The 25,413-nt window shown below is 37.6% G+C and overlaps 2 long non-coding RNA genes across 3 annotated transcripts in view; one reads left to right on the plus strand and one right to left on the minus strand.

The window, feature by feature from the left end:
- LOC122230619 overlaps nt 1-25,413 on the minus strand; it is a 262,023-nt gene that overhangs the window by 154,568 nt on the left and 82,042 nt on the right. The window lies entirely within an intron of this gene.
- Nucleotides 1-25,413, plus strand: part of LOC122230618 — a 78,834-nt gene that overhangs the window by 14,844 nt on the left and 38,577 nt on the right. The gene's annotated exons all lie outside the window — the stretch shown is intronic.

The following is a 25,413-nucleotide window of genomic DNA, read 5'->3' on the forward strand; positions in this document are numbered from 1 at the left end:
AATAGTGAACCTTTGCCATCTCTTTCCTTATCCACATTTCTTTTCCTCTCTAGCACTAACCAAGGCTTTGTTGTACATTTTGGTGTATGTAACTTCTTTAAAAAATTAACTGTTTCCTCCTACTACTGGAATATACTGGAATATAAATTATTTGATAGGGTGACTATGCCTGACATGCTGGTGCACTGTCATGCCAGAAAGAGTGTCTAGAGCAGTGCTAAATACGTGTTTGTTGAACCCTGACACATATTTTTAACATACAATGAGCTTAAGCACGTTTACATTGAAATCCCTGATGAAAAGGGGGACCAGATGGGGAAATGTTGGATCAAAATTCATAAATAAGAATGAGATCGTCGGGAACACGTGAGGGTTTAGGATCCAGAGCACAAAACTATTAGCTTCAGATGTAAACAGAAGGTGTAGAATATAGCAAGTGGGTAAGTGCTATAGGAGAAGGCTGCAAGAATCCTAGTCTGATAATTCATCAAGGTAGCAACTTATGTTTTTGTCAAAATTTTCTCCAAGTCCGGCCAGAGGTGGAAAGCTGGATTCATACAGCGTTAGAATTTTTCCAGCTCATGATGAGAGCGAGGAAGTGGAGCACAACTGTGCAGAAACTGGAGGAAATATGGTGACGTGAGAGACCAAATGCTGCGTAATCGTTGGGGAAAGGCTTGGCAGTGTTATGGGCTGATTTTTTATCCCCTTCACCACCAAATTCATGCGTTGGAAGCCTAACCCCCAGGACCACAGAATGTGACTGTAGGTGTGGACAAGGTCTTTAAAGAGCTGCTTAGGTTAGAATGATGTCACCATCATGGCGCCTGGGTGGCTTAGTCAGCTAAGTGTCCGACTCTTGATTTCAGCTCAGGTGATGATCTCACGGTTCATGAGTTCAAGCCCCATTGTCTGTGCTGACAGCACAGAGACTGCTTGGGATTCCCTCTCTCCCTGTCTCTCTGCCCCTCCCCCCACCCTCTCAAAAATAAATACACTTAAAAAAATGATGTCGTTTAGGATTGGCCCTAATCCAACATGACTGGTGTCCTCTTAAGAAGAGGACATTTGGACACAGACGCATACAGAACAAAACCACTCGAAGACACATGAAGATAGTTATCTATACAGGCCTCAGAAAGAAAAGCCACCCTGCTAACACCATGATCTCAGAATTCTAGTTTCCAGAACTATGAGAAGGTAGATTTCTGTTGTTTAAACTACTTTGTTATAACAGCCCTAGCAAACTAAGACAAGTGGACTTATAAAACAAAACAAAACACAAACAGGAGGGTCAATGAACTGGGGATCCCTACATACTGGAGATCTATCATACTGGAAGTCAGTGAGAAAAGGAAATTCAGAGGTTATGAAAAGGAAGCTTTTTATCAGGATAACTGAAAGAATCTCCTTTTAAGAATAAGGATAAAGATGTTTATTGGCTTTGATTTGCATTTGCATTTGCATTTCCCTGGTGAGTACTGATGTTTAGCATCTTTTCATGTGTCTGTTGGCCATCTGTATGTCTTCTTTGAAAAATGTCGGCTCATGTCTTCTGCCCATTTTAATTGGATTATTTGAGGGATTTCTTTGGTGTTGAGTTGTGTAAGTTCTTCATATGTTTTGAATACTAAGCCCTTACCAGATATGTTATTTGCAAATATCTTCTCTCATTTGGTGGGTTGTCTTTTTTGTTTTGTTGATAGTTTCCTTCACCGTGCAAAAGTTTTTCACTTTGGTATAGCCTCAATAGTTTGATTTTGCTTTTGTTTCCCTTGCCAAAGGAGACATATCTAGGTTTCCATGGCTGATGTCAAAGTGATTACTGCCTATGTTTCCTTGTGGGAATTTCATTGTTTTGGGTTTCACATGCAGGTCTTTAATCCACTTTGAGTTTATTCTTGTGTACGTTGCAAGAAGGTGGTCCACTTTCATTTTTTTTTTTTCATGTAACTATCGAGTTTTGCCGGCACCTATTTGTTGAATAGGCTGTCTTTTTCCCGTTGTATATTTTTTTCCTTCTTTGTGGTAGATTAATTAAGCATGTAATTGTAGGTTTTATGGGCTCTCTATTTATGGGCTGTCTATTCTGTTCTATTGATCTATTTTTGTGTCAGTACCATGCAGTTTTGATTACTACAAGTCTGTAGTGTATCTTGAAAATCTGGGATTGTGATACCTCCAGTTTTGTTCTTTTTCCAGGTTGCTTTGGGTATTCGGGCTTTTCGTGGTTCCACACAAATTTTAGGATTATTTAGGATTATTATTAGTTTTGTGAAAAATGCTGCTGGTATTTTGATATGAATTGTATTAAATCTGGAGGTTACTTTGTGTAGTATGGACATTTTAACAATACTTAACACGCCAATCCATGAGCATGGGATAGCTTTCATTGGTTTGGATCATCTTCAGTGTCTTTCATTAATGTTTTATAGTTTTTGAAGTACAGGTCTTTCACCTCCTTGGTTAAGTTTATTTCTAGCTATTTTATTATTTTTGGTGCCATTGTAAATGGGATTATTTCCTTAATTTCTCTTTCTGCAACTTTATTATTAGTGTATAGAAAGGCAACAGATTCCTATATGTTGGGCAATGCATAAAGTGACTGGATCACTATATTATACACCTAGAAGAAATAGAACGTTGTATTTAATTCTACTGGAATTAAATAAATAAAAATATTTTTAAATATATGTGCTTATTGGGATGGCTATAGATAACAATACAAGGAACTGCCCACATGAACCCTGGTAACGCAAGGGTGATGAAAGTACTCAGGAGAGAGAAATTCAGAGTAAGTTGTCAAGTTCTTCACTAAGAATTTGCTAACAAGCTATTAAAAGGGGTGACATTAAGTGATATAAGCATTGTAAACATGACTCTAATGTTTGCAAGTGTTGAGTATTCACAAACAACTTAAAGAAATTCAAGCAACAAATAAAACCCAGGTAAATACTACAGACAATGAGAAACAAATAATGTTTTGAATATTTAAAAAAATCTATTCAAATGTAATTTTAAAAGTAGAAAATAAAAGCTGGAAAAACAAAAAAGATTGTAAACAGAAATTCTAGAAAAAAAAAACACAAAGAGCCAATAATCGTAGGGAGGTTCAAAAATCCCTAGTAAAAGTTAAAATGATAAATTAAAATTATTAACTTATTATTAAAATTAAAATAATAAACTTATTTATTTAATTTGTTTAATTATCTATGTTTAAATCCGAGGGCTTGGAAAAACAGGCACTTAACCTGACCTTTACTATTGATTTACTTTCCTCAATGCGGTCAGTTTGTTTTCTTACATAGAAATTATATTAACCAAATTATGACAAATGTATTTTAAAAGTACACTGAGCTGGAAAAAAATTCATCCATTTATTTTTAATTCATAAGTCATGTAAGTTCATAGTTATTGGAATCTAGTTTCTTTTGAAACTAGTTTTCTTATCAATATAGTGGTTGGTCCTGAAATATCAGCTTACTTACTTAAGTATCCCCTGGGGCACATGCTAAAATTCCTGGAGCCAATCCCCCTGTTCCTGATTTATGGTTTTTAGATGGAACATTGTAAGAAGGACGACATTTTGAGCAACACAGAGGTATAGGAAATGATGCAACTTGTAGGCTATAGAAACAAAGGTAGAGCTTGATTCAAAGTTAGTTACATGCAGGGGTCCTGGGTGGTTCAGTCGGTTTGGTGTTTGGCTTCTGCTCAGGTCATGATCTAGTGGTTCTAGTCCTTCTGGAGTTGGAGCCCCACCTCTGGTTCACTGCTCTCCGAGTAGAGCCGATTTGGATCCTCTGTCCCCCTCTCTCTGCCCCTTCCCCACTTGCACAAGCACACTCTCTCTCTCTCTGTCTCAAAAATAGATACACATGTTTTTTAAAGTATCTAAATGGTGTGCAAATTAATTTTCTGTTTGCATTGAGGAAATATATTTATTGCTCGCCAGGGGCTAAGGAGTAGGGGAAAAAAGAGGAATAAATAAAGAAATAATTGACGTAATTAATTATACGGAGCTATCAGCAATAACAAAAGAATTCTAAAATAACTGATTGTTTAAGAAACTTTTCATAGGCTGGAATTCTGCCTTAGTAATCATTATTATTTATTGTTGCTATTCCTAACAAGTAACTACTGAAGATCTTCTAAGTGTCAGACAGCATTTTAGTCACTAGGGACACATCAGAGTACAATGCGTCCACATCCATGGCCTCATGGCCTCTTTCCTTCTTGAAGAGGGTGACAAACCGTAACTATAACAATAATTACTATGGAAAAAGAAAATGGAGCAAGATAAGGGGGATTTGGAATGTGAAGTGGTGATTGACATTTAAATAAGAAATCTTTTATTTTATTTTTTTTTAATTCTTTAATGTTTATTTTTGAGATAGAGAGAGACAGAGCATGAACAGGGGAGGGTCAGCGAGAGGGAGACACAGAATCTGAAACAGGCTCCGGGCTCCGAGCTGTCAGCACAGAGCCCGACGCAGGGCTCGAACTCACGGACCACAAGATCATGACCTGGGCTGAAGTCGGACGCTCAACCGACTGAGCCACCCAGGCGCCCCTAAATAAGAAATCTTTTAAATAAATAATGATAAATCTTATTAAATAAGATATATTATCTTTTAAATAAGATAAAAAGTAAATTTGATAAGTGCTTTGAAGATATCAAGGAGATCAGGCATGACCAAAGCAATAATGATACATTTGAGGGCAGGGAACTGCAGATTGCTATGATGAAACAATTACACTTAACAGCATCATCTTAATATTCGTATCTTAACATTCACGATTGAAGACGGGATGGTAGAGAAACTGAATACCAGGAGAACACTTTTTTTTAGCACCTCTATTGAAATATTTTGAGAGAGAGAGAGAGCACGCGTGAGAGGGGCAGAAAGAGGGAGAGAGAGAGAGAGAGAGAGAGAGAGAGAGAGAGAGAGATAAAGAGAGAGAGGGGACCCCAAGCAGGTTCTGTTGCTGATAGCACAGACTAAAGGCTGGATCTCAAGAACTGTGAGATCACGACCTGAGCTGAAATCAAGAGTCAGAAGCTTAACCAACCGAGCCACCCGGGCGCCCCACTAAAAGAACACTTTTAAAAGACTTCTTAGGTAAAACGTAAATTCAGGTATATTGTAAGACTAATTGAACTCAAAAAAGAGTCCAAAGGTTAAATAAGGACACTGTAATTATTCTTACTTAGGATAACATGATTAAGAACCAGGTAGGTAAGGTTTAGAATTCATCTTTTGGAAGAATATTTTTGGGAAGACCCCTCTGGCCATAACTTCCTCTTTGTTTCCTTTGTAGCCCATGATCTAAATTACCAGGATACTGGCTAATATTAAAATGTGAATTGGAGACACTCTATTTTAGTTTCTGGGTAGGACACTTGCAATCTAAAAATACTCAGAAGAAAAAAACACCCTTCCAGGAGTTCTCTAGAAACTCTCTGGGATGGACATATTGGCACATCAGCAGGAACGCGATAAACGCAGAGATAGGAAACATTTTAAGCCTAAAATCCCAGTGAGTTATCAGAAGTAACGGTTTTGGCCTTGGAAGATTCTGTATCCTTCACTGAACAGTACTTACTGGAAAGCAGACGAGGGTGAGAATTCAGTACCTGTTTTAGGTTCCAAATTAGCTTGTCAGACTTCAGTAAAACCAGCCTTCTCTGTGCCATTAGATTTCTACTGTGTGGTTTTCCTCCCACATGAAAATTCACAACTACAAAAACCCCAGGGAAAGATATCTGAAACTTTTCAAGGTAATATACAAAAGCCAGTATAGATGGGTCTGACTGAGCCAGGGGGAGGACGACAAAAATGTATGTAATCATATAGATCTTTGCAAATGGTGGTTAAGTGTATGATTTTATTTAGTCCAAGTGAGGAAAGAAAGCTTTGAGCCATGTTAAGCACAGGAGTGATTTGATCTGATTTGCACAATTAAAAATTTATTCTGGATATTCTATAAGGGTGGGTAGGAAGGGAGGCAGGAACGAAAGCAGTGAAACAGGGAGGCATCATTACAGCCAGAGAGGGAAGCAATGGCAGGTTTCCTAGGGCAGTGCACGTTGATGTGAGAAGGAGCAGTGTTTCACCTCTACGTTCGAGGTGAAGTTCGCAGGACTCGCTGATGGTACATAGAGTGTGAAGGACACAGTGAAAATCAGTCAGGCCCCAGGTTTTTGCCAAGCACGTGAGTGGGTGAGGATAGTATTTCTCTTTATCACAGACCAGATGCCCCGTGTCTTTTCAATCTTATTGAGTGCTCCTGACAGACAGGCAGACCTGGAATTTATTAGCTTTGTGCCCTTGAGAAAGTTACACGATCTCTGAGTTTCAGGTTGCTTTTTTTTTGTAAAATTCAAATATCAAAATATTATTTACAGAGTTTCTGCACCTTAAGGTGTGTGTGTGTGTGTGTGTGTGTGTGTGTGTGTGTGGTGCATCATATGAAAAATCTACTACTTTACCTGCCAAAGTGCCGGGGCTCAATAAATGATAGCTGTAACTGTAGTTGATATTATTTTGTAAATTGTTGCTGTTATGTTCTGATTTACTCTGGTGGAGATTTTTGCTTTCTGCAATCCAGTGATTATTAGCCCTCGTCCTCTTATTTCTGATCAAGAAGACTAAAGTGTCCCTTTGCCCTGGAGTATCTTCCTGAATCCCAGGAAAACCGAGTGGGATGCTGCCACATGCCCTAGAATGTTTTCTGTGCAAAATGGGAAAACAGCAGCTCCCTCAGCAGGGGCAGGAAGCATCCGGGGATGCAGTTCAATTCCAGGTAAAGGTCGATAAACCTATGCAGGATGGTTGAAGTGAAAAAAAACCCCAAAAAAAACCAAGACAAAACTAAATAAAAACAGTCTGTTGAGACTGCTGGGTAATTAGGAAAATATTTTAGTAAGGGGAGAGAAGGAAATAAAAATACATTCACCTCAAATGATCCAAATCTGCAAATGGATAAGCAATTTTTTTAAAGTTAAGCCTGTATAAAATGTTCAGCCAGTACAGATCAGTAGGAAGTGAAAAACGCTCGATACTTAGCCCATCTTAATTTTGAGAACTTCTGTTTTTACTCTTCTGGTGATTTGCTAATATGCATATTCACTCCATTTCTTCATGTTTTCCATTTTAAACCTACTTGTTTTCTCCCTGCAGTAAGATGACGAATTTTGATCACTTCCCCTGGTCTTGTTTTTCTCCCCTCAGCCACCTTGACTTTTAGAGAGTGTAATCGATTCCCTGTTTACAAAGGATAAGTAATTGAGCATCACTCATCATTGCTCATTTCTCCGCTTCCTTCTGCTGCTTAAACTCTTGGAGCTATACCGTTACGTCCATCACATAACAGTTTGAAGTATTTATTTCCACACTATAATTCTACTTTAACTTTCGGTGTTTGTCTCTATTTCAATCTTAAGAGCTGAAAATCAGTAAGTGGTATTTACGTTGTTAGAAATATGTGAATATCCCTCATGGCAATCGACGAGGCTCACAGGAAACCAGGGAGCCTTTCGTGGCAACGTTGTCCGGTAAAATATTTCCAAGTGTTAAGGTCACATGGCTTCTTCCTCTTCTCCATCACTTGCTCACCATCATGCCACCTTTGGGTTTCTCCAAATTTGAGCCATTGCCCTCTTATAATAATAGCATTTTTATATAGACTTTCTAATTGCATTTGTTTTTGTTGAGAGATGAATTATAGGAGTACTTCGCTAAGACCATCACTTCCTGTTAATCGTTATTATTTGTTGAGGGAGAGATGAGCACAGAACCTGAGATTGATCTTCACTATTTCCATCATCTCGAGTCCACTGTCTCTGGGATCTAATATCTTCTGAAACCCCGCCCTTTTAAAAAAAAAATTTGTACCCAGCCAAGGAGATATTTCTCCACTCAGGATAGGGTTGAGCCCTAGGACTCAAGTCCCATTAGTGGTAAGACAGTAGTTGTTAGTGCGGATTGAAATGCTGCCATGCAGAAGATGTAATAATATATTCTCAGATATCTGGTTCTAGAATACTCTGAGTCCCATTCTAGCTGCCATGATACCCTCAAAGTGATCACTGGCATATATCTTAATCTTGGACTTGCATCCAATTAAATGTTGTTACTAGGGGACACAAAATTTGAACCTTCTTTTTCTATAGTTCCTGAAGTTTTGGGCCTAATCATGATTCTGTTATAATAGTTATCAGTTTTGTATTAAATGAACATAATGACGTACCTTCTTGACATCTCTCCATCTAACCTTAGCAAATCTTACAAGGCAAATGCCCGTTATCTTCACTTTGCAGATGAAGCAAATAAAGCACACAGATTTTCTCAACATCTCAAGGCACAACCACAACATAAACCTAAAGTCTGGATCTATGTTTGATATACTTTCTACCTTATCATAGGGCTCTCTTTCCTTGGTAATGTGCTTTAGAAATTGAAGGCGTGGGATGTAATGTTCCCTGTCATGGGTGGATGGTCAAGCAAATGGTGAACCAAAATGTTACCAAGCAATGTTTTAATGTGAGATTTTGGGAGAAATTGTTATATACAAAGTGATGCCGGGGTCTGTGCTGTGGACCAAGATTTGATACGATGTTTATGTGCTCCCGATTCTGAAATTCTTGACATAACATTCTCAAAATTGTGTTCCAAGGAGTATTTTTCCCTCGGGATAGAGAAATGTATGACTCCAAACAGGGTCTGTGTTTGAATGAATTTAGGGAACACAAGGTCAAAATAGTTAAGTAGGTTTTTCACTACCAAACCTCCTGAAGCTACAAATGTATGCTAATATATGCTATGAATTTTCAAGTGTGAATGTGTATGTGTGTGTGTGTGGGGGGGGGGGATATGAATAGAATAAAGTTCTTCCTTAATTATGTCACCATGGGACACTTCGGCCTCAGAACAGCATACTAGGCTAGTGGGGAACCCTCTTTGGGGAACACTGCATCATATCCCACACCAAAAGATGACGTCCTAATCCAAGGATTAAATATCTCATGAGATATTCAAGATTACAAAAGAGAACATTCTCTATTCTCAGCCATAAAAATACAAGAAGGGAAGATATCCCCCAGGCCAATGGAGCTTCCAATAGTCTACTTGCCTTTAGTAGTAGGTATAGAAAAAATTTTTCCATTACAACATCACCCTCTTTAGACATGGACCATATTGAGGTTGTACAAAATCTTTTACATGTATTTGTAGACAATAATTTTATTTTCTAATTTTTTTTTTACATTTATTTATTTTTGAGAGACAGAGAGAGACAGAGCACAAGTGGGGAAGGGGAAGAGAGAGAGAAGGAGACACAGAATGCAAAGTAGGCTCCAGTCTCTGAGCTGTCAGGACAGACCCCGACGCGGGGCTCGGACTCACAAACCGCGAGATCGTGACCCGAGCCGAAGATGGACGTTTAACCGACTGAGCCATCCAGGCACCCCAGACAATAATTTTATTTTCTATTGGCATAATCACCTAGCAAGAACTTTCCAGTGTGTAGAGCCCAGGCACTGTTCATAAGGATGCAGAATTGTCTGAATTTAGTAAACAGGTTTGATCTTGAACATGGAAATTAGCAGAGTGGACTTGAGAGGCTTGGATGAGGGAAGCATTTGTCTTTCAGGTAGGGTGGTAATTGATCAAATAATCTGCTCTACGGGCCAGGGCACCGTGGGAAATTAGCATCTGCTAACAGATGATCTTCACCTGGAATGTGAACAGCTTCGTGAAGTATTTATTTGCAAGATTTTTGAGATATTAATTGAGGGTCTTTCTCAGATACTTAGCTGAAGGAGGTAAATGTATGTATGTCTTTTCTATTAAAAAAAATCCTTACAAAGAAATGCCATGTTTGTTCAGCAAGCAGAGCACATTCATTTTCTGTTTCAGTCTTAATGAGCACCCCTGATCTTCAAGGATTTCAGTGTTAAGAAGAAAGCATTGGATATATTCTATTAAAAAAAAAAAACGTAACTTTCAAAGCAAAGGCTTCTAATAGCAGGGTAGATGGTTTGTCTACCATGGAGATGTTAAAAGAAAGCAAATGGGAGAATTTCCAAGAAAAATATAGAGAGTTAAAAAATCCCTCCCTATACAGAGAAAGACAGATACCATATGTTTTCACCCTTATGTGGATCCTGAGAAACTTAACAGAAGACCATGGGGGAGGGGAAGAGGAAAAAAAAAAATAAAGAGGTTAGAGAGGGAGAGAGCCAAAGCATAAGACACTCTTAAAAACTGAGAACAAACTGAGGGTAGATGGGGGGTCAGGGGGAGGGGAGGGTGGGTGATGGGTATTGAGGAGGGCACCTTTTGGGAGGAGCACTGGGTGTTGTATGGAAACCAATTTGACAATAAATTTCACATTAAAAAAAAATTCCTCCCTACATACAAGATTGAAGTGGACGAGTAAAAGTTCAAACACAGCAGTTTAAGTCAAAGAAGGATATTATTTCCCCAGTTCCAAAATATGTATGAAAATAGAATGAAACTGTGAGAGTACGAAAAAGTATAGTATAAAATGTACCAATGGCAGGAAAACAGCACAGTATAAAAGAGTATGAATTACTATGAAAATAGCATATTGTCAGGCATTTTGCAAATAAAAGTGAAACAACAAAAATATGCACAGAAAATATTAGGCTATCGAGAATATTATTTCATTTCTACTAAAACAGTATTTTTCATTACTATATTTGAAGACTAGAGATACTCGTTTACAGTTACGGTAGGCTTTCTGAATATACGACTCATATGCACCCGTGAAACAAAAACGACAGAAAATAGGACATTACATAAGAGAAAACAAAATTAATGATCTCTATGATGACTACACACAACATACAAATCCATGCTTCACAGGTGTGTGTATGTTATAGCATATTTAGCTATACAATATTGCATATTTATATTCTATTACATACTTGTTTTTAAGTTTGTTATATTATAAGTATATATATTATGTTATATATATATTATATTATTATATTATATATATTCTATTATATACATGTTATTAAGTTTATAGCACAACAAAAACTTGCCAGGGAAAGTAGTAGAAATGATTTTTGATGTTTTAAATTTTACTTTAAGTATTTTATCAGCCAGTAATATTTTCCTTACATTTCCTCTGAATAACTACTTCGCAGGCATTCATATGACATATGCAGTATGCATTCTATAATTCTCAGTTTGTTATGCATTTAAAATATTTTTGAGCTTTCACTACCGTATTTGATTATGACTTTTGAACTCTTCCGTACAAAATGTTGTGTGCATCTACGATCATTTCGTTTTTTTATGTAACTCGTGCTTTCTCTTATTAAAAACTAGTACATATATATAGTAAAATTTTATGTACAGATGGACATGAAAAAGAAGGAGAAATGGTTATAATTCCTGAGCTCAAGTTTGACCTTACATATTGTGAATGTCCTTCGATACTTTTACATGTTACAAAAATATGCAAACTACTTCAAGTTTGCTTTTGGAGAGTGTTTCTATATCATTTCATCTTCTGTATCATTCTCTTAACTTATTAGAAGGGATTCACATAATGACTATTCTTGTAAGCTTATTTGTGACATAGGCCACTATGAATAAGCTATGTAATCCCTTTTGGTCTCACTTCATTCATCTGTAGAAAGGATACACTAGATCTTGATTATACTCTTTTCATCATGTTCATAAGAAAATTTATGTAGGTAACATTTACATTTATATGTTATATCAGTCTATAATATAAGCAAATGTATAGACGAATACTATATATATACACACATACACACATGTATTCATATATATATGTATATATATGTATATATATGTGTGTATATATACGTATATATATGTATATATATGTATATATATGTGTGTATATATACGTATATATATATACACATATATATATATATATATATGAATGGGTGTAAAACACACACATTTACCAACATATATACTCTTAGCTTCTGAAAGGATATGCAAGAAACCATTAAGTGTTTGCCTTTAGGCATGGAATTTTTGCTGCTTAAATATTGTATGTAATTGTATCATTTTCATGTTTTTAATGTCAGTGGGGCTTCTGAATTCTTAGAATCATGAGCCAATTTAGTTTTCAAAACTTGCGTCTTTGTGCTATTGGAATTGCAAATATTAATAAATATGTGGTTAAAAATATAAAAAGAAAACTATGGTCTAATCGTACAATTGTATTGTAAGACGACATCTCACCTAGCATGCTTAGAGTCTCCTATTGTTTAGGATATTGACAAATCAGAGCACTTTCAAAGGAAGATTACCAAATTCTCTAGGGGTATAGAAACATCTCTTGCATGTAGAGAATGGCTAAAGAAACAAGAGTTAAGGAAACGTTGGGGAGGAGGAAGGAGTATTGATGGCCCTTACCAAATCCTAGAGGGCCATCCATTGGAAGATGGAATGAGGTGGCTATGTCTAGCTCAAAGGATTCATCTATATAATAACAGAGCCTACTCAAAGATTATATAGGGAGTCATTTTGGCATTAATCCATTCACTAATTCAGTCATGCAACACATACTTCTATGCCTGTCAGGAATACTCTACTAAAGTACAAGGATATTTTTGAGAATAAGGCTGAAAATGTTCCGCTTTCAAAGTGCATCTTCAATGCCAGATAGAATATACATATCCCTTGCCAGTCACAAAGTAGTAATGCCTCCCTGTCCCAGGATAAAAGAAGAGATGAAAACTCCATAAGCTTTTTATTATTATTATTATTACATTTTGTTTTCTTTTTGAGAGAACTGTAGAGTCACAGGTAGTTGTTAAGAAATAATACCGAGAAATCCCATGCACTTTTTACCCTGTTTCCACAAGAGCAGCATCTTGTAAATCTATAGTACGATTCACAACCAACATAGATGGATATTCAAAATCCCGAACAATCCCACCATAAGGGTCCCTCCCATTGACTTTGTATAAACACACCCACCTCCCACCTCCTTCCTCCTTCAACCCTCACTAATCTGCCCTCTAGTTCTGCAGTTCTGTATTTTCAAAAGTGGTATATAAATGAAGTCATACAGGATGTAACCTTTTCTTCATCTGAGAATGCCTTGATGTCCTCCTTGTTTCTCTTTCCCTTTTTAATTTTTCTTTTTCTTTATTGAGAACAGTTGACACACACCACATCACGTTAGGTTCACGTGTGCACCACAGTGATTAGACAAGCCTATATGTTATGCTGTGCTCACCACAAGTGTAGCCGTCACCTGTCACATCGCTATGACAATATCATCGACTGTATTCTCTCCTCTGTATCTTTACTTCCTTGCCTAACTTATTCCATAACTAGAAGCCTGGACCCCCCTCCCCTTCACCCATTTTTGCCCATTCCCTAACCCCTCTGGCAACCACCAGCTTGTTCTCTGTATTTATAGACCTGGTTCTGCTTTTCATTTTGTTTATTCTTTTGTGTTTTGTTGCTGTTGTTTTGTTTTTGAGATCCCACATTTAAGTGAAATCATATGGTATAGCGCACTTCAGCCCATATAGAATTCTAGATTTTTCAGCACTTGAAAAATGTCATGTCACCTCCTTATAACCGACCTTGTTTCTGATGAGAAACCTGTTGTCAGTCGAATTGGTTTCACCCTATAGGTGAGGTGACATCCTCTTCTCAGGTACATGAAAGGTCATCATCCTGGCATTGCCCCCGTGGAAGAAGACCAGTTTCCCCTCTCGGCCTTTACTGCTGCCTTCCATTGACAGGGGGAGGGCTCCTTGTTGGCTGGGCAAGGATGAAGTTTTTGGTTTTTTGTCACCCTGGCTGGAAAAGACAAGGATACCTTTCTACTTCTCCTCACATGGCCTTACGGAGAGCACAGGTAGGTAGATTCATTGCTGTTGTGTGCTGGTGAAAGTTTCTGCTTGGCCTCTTCTGACCTTCCTCCATTTTCCCCATTACTGCTCGTTGGGGATGCAAGTCTAGGGTTCCCAAGTGGTCTCCACCAAGACTGCAGGACTGGGGCCTCGCTATCACCCAGGAGATCTGAAGGTTCTCACCGCTTACCTGGTCTACTTGACTCCTGGTCAGAGCCTGGTGACGGGAATGGTGTTAGTCTAGGTTCCCCATTCAGTCTTTGCCGGCAGAAGTGGGCATCAGTCTACCAGTGTGTCCTCAGGTGTTTGGTTAGAATAGAGCCATCGTTGTCTGTGTTTTATTCCTTTCCAGATGCCCCTTGCCTCACTCCATGGCTGGCGATAGCAGGCTACTTTGGGGCCAGTGTGGCACATGCACACTGGTAACATCCAAAAAGATGCTGGCTTCTCCTACCTTCAGGCCCAGACGCGTGAGAAAAATGAAAACCAAAGAAAGTCACCCTTGTGTGTTCCTCTGTCCCCAAATCCCTGGCTGATCTGCCTTCGGTGTCCTCTGAAACAGAGTTGTCTTGTGTTTGTTTTACATATAGTGTCCCGAGCTTTTATTTGTATAAAGTGGGAGAAATAGGGAAAAGGACTTCTCCATCATCCTGGAAGTTGAAATTAGCCGGCCTTTAATTCACTCAATTCTATCTGCACAGAGCCTCTTAACCAGATGACTCATTTCTTAGCTTAGCTTATACAGAAATGTGCATACTCAGTCCAAAATGGGGGATAGACTCTGATTTCACGTAGTGGAAATAGTATTTCTAAATTAAAAACATGAACAATTGAGAATGATTCTGAGCAACAAAATAATTATCAAATAAAATGAAGAGAGAGAAGAAACATAGGAGTAAAGATGTCCTTCCTACAATTTTGTCTAGTCCATCCACCGACTTCCTGGGCTAGTCATAGATTCTGCCTGGATCCCGGTTTTCTTGTGAATAGATGACCTGTTGCTATATTGGTAGATGTGATTCTAAAAGCATGTCATAGGAGAAAGGACTGAAGTGTCAAAGAAGTAAGATGCATAATATTATTCACTTATCTCTTATAAATGTATATATTTTCATAATATTTATTACATCTGTGTATGACGTACTTCATTACCCCAGTAGTCTCTTAAAACTGAATAAGTGGTATTTGTTGGCAGAGTTTTGCTAACATTCAAACAATCTGCAGTAATTTTCAAAATCCCCATTTTCTCTGTCCAAAAACATTTTATGACTAAGCGTGACATTCTTATGTGTTTTTTATTTAATAGCTCCTACCAGTGTTATTTGCAATAAAGCAGACACAACCGGAAGTGAAGCAAATATAAGGTCTGTTATAATGAGTTTACTTTATCACCGGTTTCTCCTAATGGGATTATAGTCTATAAATGATTGTGTTACCATAGCAACATGATTTAAAAGCCACACTGGGCTGAAAAGGCAATAACAACACCTGTGTACCATCATTTTCTTGGGTAGTTTATATCATTTTTGGCCCAGCAAAATAAGAGGACATCAAAACAACAACCTATTGTTTCAATCATGAATTCCTGTAACATTCATTTTAGGTTCGGCCGTTCTGCATTTGAACCGGTCAATCCCATGCAGAGGAGGGAAGGACAATGATTTTGGTCACTTCGCAGGGTTAACCCCGAGTAACGTCAAAAGCCAAACTTAATTAATGGAAAGATTAAATTTCCAAATGGAAAATGACAATACATGTTTTCTTAAATGCATTTCAGAGTCCCTTTGCCTTATGAAAAATTAACTTAGTTCTGCACCTATTTCCGCTTAACATTCATATGAGCATGATGCAGTGGGGGATAAATTGTTTTGCTCTGATGAAATCGGAACAGTTTCTGTTAGATGTTCACTGGGTATTGGTTCAGAAAACAAGTTCCGCCTTCACCGTTAGGCCTCTGATGACAGAAAAAAAAAAAATTGGAAATCTTACCCTGGTATCTTTCACCTACAAGACGGGGTCAAGGAGCAAGTGTAGAGGCGGAGGGGAAAAGGATGTCAGCAAAAACAATGTCCTCTCTAGCTCAGTCAGAGAATTTGAACCCGCTCGTTGTGTAAGTGCGGATGCTCTAGGGTTGCTGGGGCTCCTTACAGCTCCCGATTCTCAGGGGCTTAAAAGTGAGGATGTATTTCTTCCTTGGTTCCCTTCTGGGTCTTTGCTACTCGCCTGAGAGAGGAGTAGGCGTGGGACCACTCACTCTCCAGGACCAGGCTGACCCCTCTCTCTGGCCAAATAGCTCTGCTATTTGGAATGGAGGAAGTGATAAAAGCCCAAGAGAGAAAGAGAGAGAGAGGATGAAGAGGTGCACACGGCTTTTAAATCTCTCTTCCCAGCAGTGACACCTGTTACTAATATTTCATTAGCCAGTGCAGGTGCCCGGATGAGGGATGCAACTCTGACATCCTTCCAGGAGTGAGACCTTTGTGGTTTCTTGCCCGGTTGTCCTTCTTCTTGGGATATTGGGAAGTCAGCCAGGAGTTTCTCAAACATGTATTTCCACCTCAGCTTGTCTCTTTTTCTTTATGTCACGGTTCAGTACACCCTCTGACCCGTGTACCCTGTCGGTCTCTGTCTCACGCTGACTAATCCCAGTTCACAATGATTTCTTAAGGTTTCTTCAGCCACGGCTATTGTGTTCATTGCAAGGGGAAGACAAATCTTAGGTAGAATTACTCAGAGAAAGAAAAAACATCTTCGCAAGGATATTTCTATGACATGTAATACTTCTGATCACATTTACTGCTACACGGATCTCTGCCAAAGGTGGTTACGTTCGCCTAATTGTGTGAGCATCCTGACTTGGTCACTTGTGGGTTCGTAAAGCACACCTTACTTGACCTTGTGGAATGACCACCTTCACTCTGCAGGAAAGAAAACTTCCAGAGCCACTGCACCTTCAGAACTGTCTATTGCTACAACGGCAATTCTCTCATTGCTGAAGTAGCTGGAGCTAAATCATCGACTTGTAATTTTTTGAAAGGAAAGTTTGACCCACTAAATTTTTTAATGCTTATTTATAGAGGTAACCTTTTTTAGAATTTGTTTTTAATGTGTATCTATTTTGGAGAGAGAGAGAGAGAGAGCAGGGAAGGGGGAGAGAGAGAGGGAGACACAATCTGAAGCAGCCTCCAGGCTCTGAGCTGTCAGCACAGAGCCTGATGGGGGCTCGAACCCAGGAACTGTGAGATCATGACCTGAGCCAAAGTCTGACGCTTAACCAAATGAGCCACCCAGGCGCCCCTATCTAGGTAACCTTTTTATCCATGCATCCTTTCCCATTAGATGCTACACTCCTGAGGGCAAGGACTTGTTTTTAAACAAGTTTCAGGAGCAGTTGTGATTTAGATCTAAGTAAATGATTCTAGGGCAAGTTTGTGGTCTAAAATGAATTTTACAAGATTTTATAATTCTAAAAATCTGCTTAATCTACTCTCTTGTGGAGCTATTTCATGCACGTGTGTGTGTGCGCGTGTGCTTTGTGTTATGGTATATGGTGTAACTAAATATGTAGATACCTAGAAAATTATTTATAGTACTTTGCTTTCACTCCTAGGTTTGTTCCAGAACAACAGGATTGTGCCAATTCTTTTAAAACCTAGAGTTTTTAAACTACGAGTAAAATGTAACAAATTAAATTTTATTCAATATTTCATAAATGGGTGTGTATGAACGCAAAATGAAATCTCTGAAAAAAATACTACATACAATTAATGTGAGAGAATGAGTTTTAAAAGACTACAATAATTGGGGAGTTTTCAATGGTTTTCCATATAATGGTTGTTTTAATATATATATATATATTTATATTTATTTATATATGTTATTTATGATATAAATATATTATTATATTAAAATAATTATTATAATTATATATTACTATATATAAAATATTATATATAATGTAATATATATATATATATATATATATATATATATATATATATATGAACTTCTTGTTGGATACTGCATTGAGGTTTTCAAAAGATTTCCTAAAAATTGATGCTGAAATTTTCAGTCTTAAAGTCTTTAGAGAATTCAGTTGAGAGATGAGACTCAGCAAGGAGCAATGTGGGATTTCGTAATACGTGACATTCCAAGATCATTAAGTTTTCATTGGAGAATTAAACATTAACCAATAAACCTGAAGGTAAACTGTGAGGAATGGAAGAAGCCAATGTTGCTCTTCTATTTTAATAGAATTCTCTAGCAAGACATTAGGATTTGAAATACTTTAATTTAGATGGTCTCGTTAGTCACTGGAGATATCAAATACCAAATGCTAATTAGATCATAAGTTATAATAACTAGCTAGATGGAAATGCCAAAATATTAAAGGTTATTTAGTCGTCTAGAAATGAGAATTTTCCCCCAGAAGACACACGATATATACTAATTTTCCCCCAAGAAGAACTGAATTTAGAATGGTTTAATTTACAAGACTAGTTACCTTATATTTACAGGTAATAGAAAACTGCTATATACCGTCATAAATATCCAACATGGTAAACGATTATGGCAATAATTGATATTTACTTCAAAGGAAGTTACTATTATTAACATATTTATTTATATATCCCTTTAAATGTAAAAAATTATCCAAATTAATATATATGCATATATAGGACAATAACTGAGTGAATGAGGACTATTTTTAAAATATTTTTATTAATTTAAAATAACTCTTGTGATGTCAACTGACTAGAGACACATTTTATAGAGACCAGGGTTCTTTGATGCCTCTAATCAGTATTACCTGGAAGTCATTTTCATAAGCATAACTTATAAAAATATGTGCATTTATATGCTTTAGAAGCCTATTTTGCCTTCTGAAATATATACACCTATTATAATATATTTACCTAGTAAATACTTTTGCTAGTGAGTTGGTAGACTTCCTATTTAATATAGTCATCAAAACCTTGCATGTGACTATTTTCTTTGCTAAATCCCAACTGAAATGTGTGTGTGTGTGTGTGTGTGTGTGTGTGTGTGTGTGTGCACGTGTGCGTTCATGCTGGAAAAAGTGGATGCGGGCATTATTTGAAGTAACACGGCTTATTAGGTGTGAAACGTAGCACAAGAAAAATATACTTAATTTCTCTAAGCCTCGATCCCTCATCTGTAAAATAAGGATCATCATATTATTTTGTCAAATCATTGTTATAAGAATTAATGTGGTAATGCATGCTAAGAACAGAGTCTCAAGTAAAGTCATGATTCACCGCTAGTTATTATTTGTATTTTATCATCATCATTATTCATAGTCTAATACTTCAGTGACTTTTTGCATATTCTAATAGAGGAAAGCAGATTTATAAAAGGGTCTATAGACTTCATGCCAACCAAACAAACACCGAGGAAAAAACAGAAACAAAGGAGAAAGAGTGCATGGGCATCACGTAAGAGGAAACACAGCAGAATCACACTGATTCTCTAGTTCCTCACCTGTAAGGTCAAAACCCTAAAGTGGGGAGTGCCTTATTCCGGTCTAAGTTTGGGGACAGGGAAATCTCAGTCATATCTGTTCTGTAAGATATGAAATTGGTGCACTCAGAACAACATGTCTATAAATCCTCTCTCAACTGACAACCAAGCTGGAGGAAGAAATCAGTAGTACGTCCACCTAGAAAACTGTTACTCCCCTTCTTGGGAGTTGCCAACTCAAAATTAACATATATAAACCATTCAGCCCTGTTGAGAGGTTCCTATATTCCACCAGGAGGAGAAAGCAGGTGAAAAACAATTGTAAAGGTCACTAATTCAAAACAACCCTACATCCCAAAAGAGCGTCTGGCATTACAAGCTATTGCAGTCAATAAAGAAGTTGAGAGAGAAGTTCGATACAACCACTGAACTTCAGGAAGCACAAGGAAAAACTAGAAATGAGGCCTGTTTTTAACTTGGGAACGTTGTTAGAGTGAGCAGGGACATGGCTGCAATGGGTTGACGGTGAGAGAAGTTGTTGATGATTATTTTAAAAAATAATAATAATAGCAGAGCCTCAGTTAACCTCCGAAAACTACAGCCAATGTGAAAAGGTCAATGTTACAAACAACAGTGAAAATGAGTATTTGCAGGTTTTGATGTCTTGTATTTCCTTTCTTCCTTTTGTTGTTGTTTGTTTTATTCTGTTTTTCTTCAGCTTCTGTTTTGCCCTTTCCTCTTGCAATGTACCCAACAGGTATCTGGTGAATTCCACATGTTAAATTTCTTCTGCTTGAAATGCTTGAAGTTGTTTCTGTGTTAATCATGACCCTGACTGATACCCTCCTTGGTACCAGGAAGCAGACTTTCAAAGATGGGATTCCTGATTAGTTAACGAAATGATTGAGAATAAATCCAAGCATAACCCAGTCAGTTGTCATTAGAAAGTGGAATACTAGGGTAATTCACAATACGCAATAACCTAACAATTAAATTTTCACCTGCATACATTTGACATAAAGTGCCCATTGAGAAAAAAACTGGGATACCAATTACTTGTTATCCTCAATTCTTATAATATTTTGACTATAAGCTTTGTGTGATGATCTTTTGCATCTGGTTAACCAAAAAGTTTATAAAAATCCCATAACAAGAACGAGCTCAAAGTATGGTCAGAAAATTACAGAGCTTCTACGGAATCCTCTAAATAATACCATATTTGTAGTTCACATGGTGCAGACATAGCTAAAAATCCGACCACAAGTTTTATAGTGCATGTTTAAATTTTAAGTACCTATGGAATTCACAGGCTCACAAGTCTTATGTGTGAAAATTGTGGTGCTGATCAGGAAGATTTGCAAAGGAAAAAATTTGAAGCTCCAAATCCCCCTTGAGCCTCCCTCACCATGTCTGAATTAAATAGCTTGCTCTTGTCCTGTGATAACCTTATTTGAAGCAAATAATTTGTAAAGACATGTCTATTTTCCTCATAGTGACCCCTCCGACCCCCATCACTGTCTTCTGATTCTAATCTGAGGCAAATGCCAGCAAATTCAGGAGGGAAATATACAAAGTCTATACTAGGAAGAGCTCGAATAGCAAAAGAATTACAAAATCGTGTTCATTTATATTTGTAGAAATTTGGGGTATATGTTTGAAAATATATTCTAAGACACTGTGTCCAAGAAGTTATAATGTTGGATTGGGATTGAATGGGTTTACATACTAGGGATTGCTAAATTAAATGTTAGTGATATAGTTGGAACTGTCTCTACCAGTTTGCTTAGTTGACTAGGACAAGATTTCCTATATTTAAAAAAAGATGGGGGCACCTGGGTGGCTCAGTTGGTTGAGCGCCCAACTCTTGATTTCAGCTCAGGTCACGATCTCATGGTTTGTGAGATCGAGCCCGACGTCAGGCTCTGTGCTGACGGTGCAGAGCTTGCTTGGGATTCCCTCTCTCTCTCTCTCTCTCTCTAGCCCTCCCTGACTCACACGAGCAAGTGCATGTGTGCTCACACTCCCTCTCTCTCAAAATAAATAAATAAACTTAACTTAAAAGAACAAAAAAGACGGATGAGATCCCACCACTTTTGTGATGGGGGGAAAGAGTTGGGGGAGAGAGAGAGAAAGAAAGGAATATCAAGTTTCAGGATAATAAGAATTTTAGGTCGGATTTGTCTTATGAGACCTACATACCCATCTGTCCATGTCCCATAGGAGGATTCAGAGGATCCTCCCATAACAAAAGTAACAAAGAATGCATTAACAAAGTGAAAAACAGCATCTTTGGAAACCATTGTGATGGCTGTCTTCTGTAGACTGGAGATGATGTTAAGAGATGCTGTCATTGAAGTCAGCTATCTCATTTTGATGGATTGATGGGATCCAGGAGTGGCAGAGGCCCCAAGTAGCTTTTAACTTCTAGATACAACACAGGACGAATGATGTCATAGGTAGCAAGGACAGTAGAGTTTGCTCGACCTAAAGGGATTATTAGCATTGGCTAACTGATTAAAGTGTCCCAAGAACTAAGAACTGAACATAAGAACGAGGAAATATATAGTGCTCTTTCAAAACCCTTCCTCACAAACACTTTTTGATCTAAAATAGGGTTAAAGGTGTGGTAAACTTGTAACAGTTAAAAGGATGGCTTTACATGCAAGTTTCTGTTTGTTTTGTATCACAAACTGGTGTGATATCTACAGCTCTTATCACATACATAGGAATATGGCTGTGACACACACTAGCCTCCGGATCTTCATTGGATCCCTGGCACCTCATTGTTAAAGCGTGAATGCAGCCTTCCTATTGGAATGGACAATCATGATAACCATCAAAAAGTTCAGAGAGCTTTTGGGAAATTACTGGACGTTCTTATCTACACACAAGAGACTCAATTATATTTCATATCAAACAGCTGAACCTAACACTAGAGGGCCATCGCAGAACAAAGGCACTGAGATGTGGGCTGAAGTCAACCCTGCGTCACTCGTTTTCAGGGTCACTGAGCCTTTCTGAGGCATGATCTGAGTCAAATTCAGAGATTATAGGGATAGTTGTTTAAACTCAGCATCAACAGATCCAGATGCATTTGTTTCAAGTGGATGTTTTCAAATGCCAAGTGTGGGATTTCCTCTTAGATTCTCAGGGAATCTCAGTTTTCCTCTTAGATTCTCGGGGAATACTTGTGCCCCATTTCTTCTGATTCCTCTCTCTGGTCTCTCAACTCTTACGGAGACGTAAGATTTTTGTTTGTTTGTTTTCACTTTTGGAGCCCAGTTAGCAAATACTGTAAAATGATCCGTTTTTGGACCTGTTTTAATAAAGCACTGGGCGCCCATGCCTAAACCAAAACAAAATTTGATAAATGGTGCACCAACCAAACCACATACCATATGTGTAAGTACATGGAATACACATTCCACAATGCATGTAAGTGTCCCCCAGCCTCAAAGTCCAGAACATCTCTTTCCCACTGCGTCAATTCCTAATTCTAGAAAGGAAATACAAAAAAAAAAAAAAAAAAAACACAAAAAAAAACCACACACACACACACACACACACACACAAAGAAAGGAAATACAAAATAATAATGAAATAAAACATCAGAACAACTAAAAACACCAGATACCAAGTCATCAATACACAATTTCTCAGGGTAGTAAAAAAAAAGTTATTTTCCTTTCCCCCTCTATATATTTGAAAATACTATATTGTGTGTCAGTTAGTGTGTGTGTGTGTGTGTGTGTGTGTATGGATAGATATACGTATGTATATACATGTATATGCACATATATGCAAACTGATGTATGTGTGCATGTTTATACAGAGTATACAATTTATATTATAAATATAAAAAATTATTAAGATAAAACCTCCTGGGTAGCTTAAGTCTATATATGCTTTATATGAGGATACAATAGATATATTTATAAATACGTACTGACATATCTAGAAGCAAATAGCTCTTGAACGTACATATGGTTAAGTAGCTAAAGCAAGATAGAATTATTTATTATGACAATTGCACTTATAGTCTATATGGTTGACATTATAAGTAAATATCTATCTCTATCTATGTGGCTGTGTATCCATCTTAGAAATATATTTATTGAGCCCATAATATTAACCAGGTGACAGACTATACTGCAAGTTATCTTTGAAAGATAAGGGTGAATACAGCATCCATCATTCTTGTGCTCAAAGAGCTCAGATTCCATGGAAGGTGAGGGGTTGGGGAAGGTCAAACAGAGAAAAAAATCACTGCACAGGGCAATGTGAGCCCTAGAAGTTGGAATAATAGAGTGCTCTCAGCACAATGGAAGATCACATATCCAATCTTCAAGGGATCAAAAGTAGAGTTGTATAATGTGTGATACTACAGTCAAGTCCTGGTGGAATGTATGTGCAATGTGTCTAGTCTTGAAAAGAAGTTTCTGTGTGTCTGGGTCTATGTGTGAATGCACAGACACAAGGACCTCAGCTAGATGGAAAGCTTTATCTCCATCATTTAACCCGTCCATTATGCTATCATGCGGGGCAGCTAAGCATGTGCTTGTACAAATGGGCTTGGTAATATAAACAACTTAATTGAAATGGCTGGTCCCAAGAAACTCATTGAGGAAGGATGATGCTTCCTGGTGGAGTTCAAGATGGCATAAAATGTATCAATGTTAAATCCTTGACATATGCAACTCTGTTCCCCTTGGTTTATGGCTCTTTTAGGAGATGCAATACCCATTTGCTTTTATCATTCCTCTGAAACTGCATTAGAGAAATTGCAGGGTATTATCAAGATAAGAAAATAATTGCGTTTTAATTTGACATGAGAGTTTCTTTGGAGAATAAAGCGGAAATTGGATCAAGAAAACAGACCGAGAACACGTCTACCTACCTCCCACACAATATCATGAGCAGTGACGGAAAGTGTACTTCAGGAGAATTTAAATCCGTTATAAAGCTGGACAACAAAGAACAAATTGCGATTGTGGGCCGGCCATTTTGAGGAATCTCTAAAAGATTGAAATTATGATGAATTATACCTTTGGAGAAATAGGACCCAAGCAGGACTGAGCTGAAACCAGGTGCAGGAGACCGCTGTGCAGAGAAGCATGGATGGTTCCAGGCAATCTTCAGGCTCAGAGTGGGAGTGAATTCATGGAGCAAAGGAGGGAACCTGGGTATCCCTCTGGTGGTTTCCCATGAGACAGCCGTCAGGAAAGATGGGCTTTCTGGACACTACCATCTTCCCACGTGCGCTCACCTGCAGGATATAGGGACCCATGTGCTCTGACTAAAGCTGGGAGTATCTGTCTTCAAATTGGAGAGGCAGGGAGAGTGTCCCATTGAGTCTCCTATGACCACTAACCCCTGCATTACGGCTAAAGTCTCAAAGAACAAGCCACTTATAATTCTTATAATGAGAATCAACATGTAAAAAATAAATTAGGAAATATAAAATGCAAATATGAGCAAACAGTTGTTAATTTCAAAAACCAGAATGACAACGTTTTGCAAAAAGCGCATCTAAATAAATAGAGGAATGCCATGAGAAACAGTTGATAAACAGAATAATTAGAAGTGAGCATATACCTGAAACTAATATAATATTGTGTGTCAACTATACTTCAATCGAAAGGTTTTTAAAAATGCAACCTTAAAAAAACAGTGTGCCAAAGTATAGCCATACTTATATCAGACAAAATAGACTTCAAGCCAAATAGGGTAACAAGAGACAAAAAAAGCCCACTATATAAATGATAAGGAGTCAAAACATCAAGAAGATATAGCGATCAGAAATATATACACTCCCGACAAATTAAGCCCAAAGTAGCAGAAGGAAGGAAATAATATGGATCAGAGTGGAAATAAATGAAATAGAGACCGGAAAAAAACAATAGAATCAGTGAAACTAAAAGATAAGCAAAATTGACAAACTCTTAGCTAGACTATCTAAGAAAAAAGTCAAGAGAACACATAGATAAAAGTATAAATAAACGAGAAGATATTAAAACTGATACTACAGAAATACACAAAAT

The sequence above is a fragment of the Panthera tigris genome, chromosome C2 (genome assembly GCF_018350195.1).
Source record: "Panthera tigris isolate Pti1 chromosome C2, P.tigris_Pti1_mat1.1, whole genome shotgun sequence".
Lineage (NCBI taxonomy): Eukaryota > Metazoa > Chordata > Mammalia > Carnivora > Felidae > Panthera > Panthera tigris.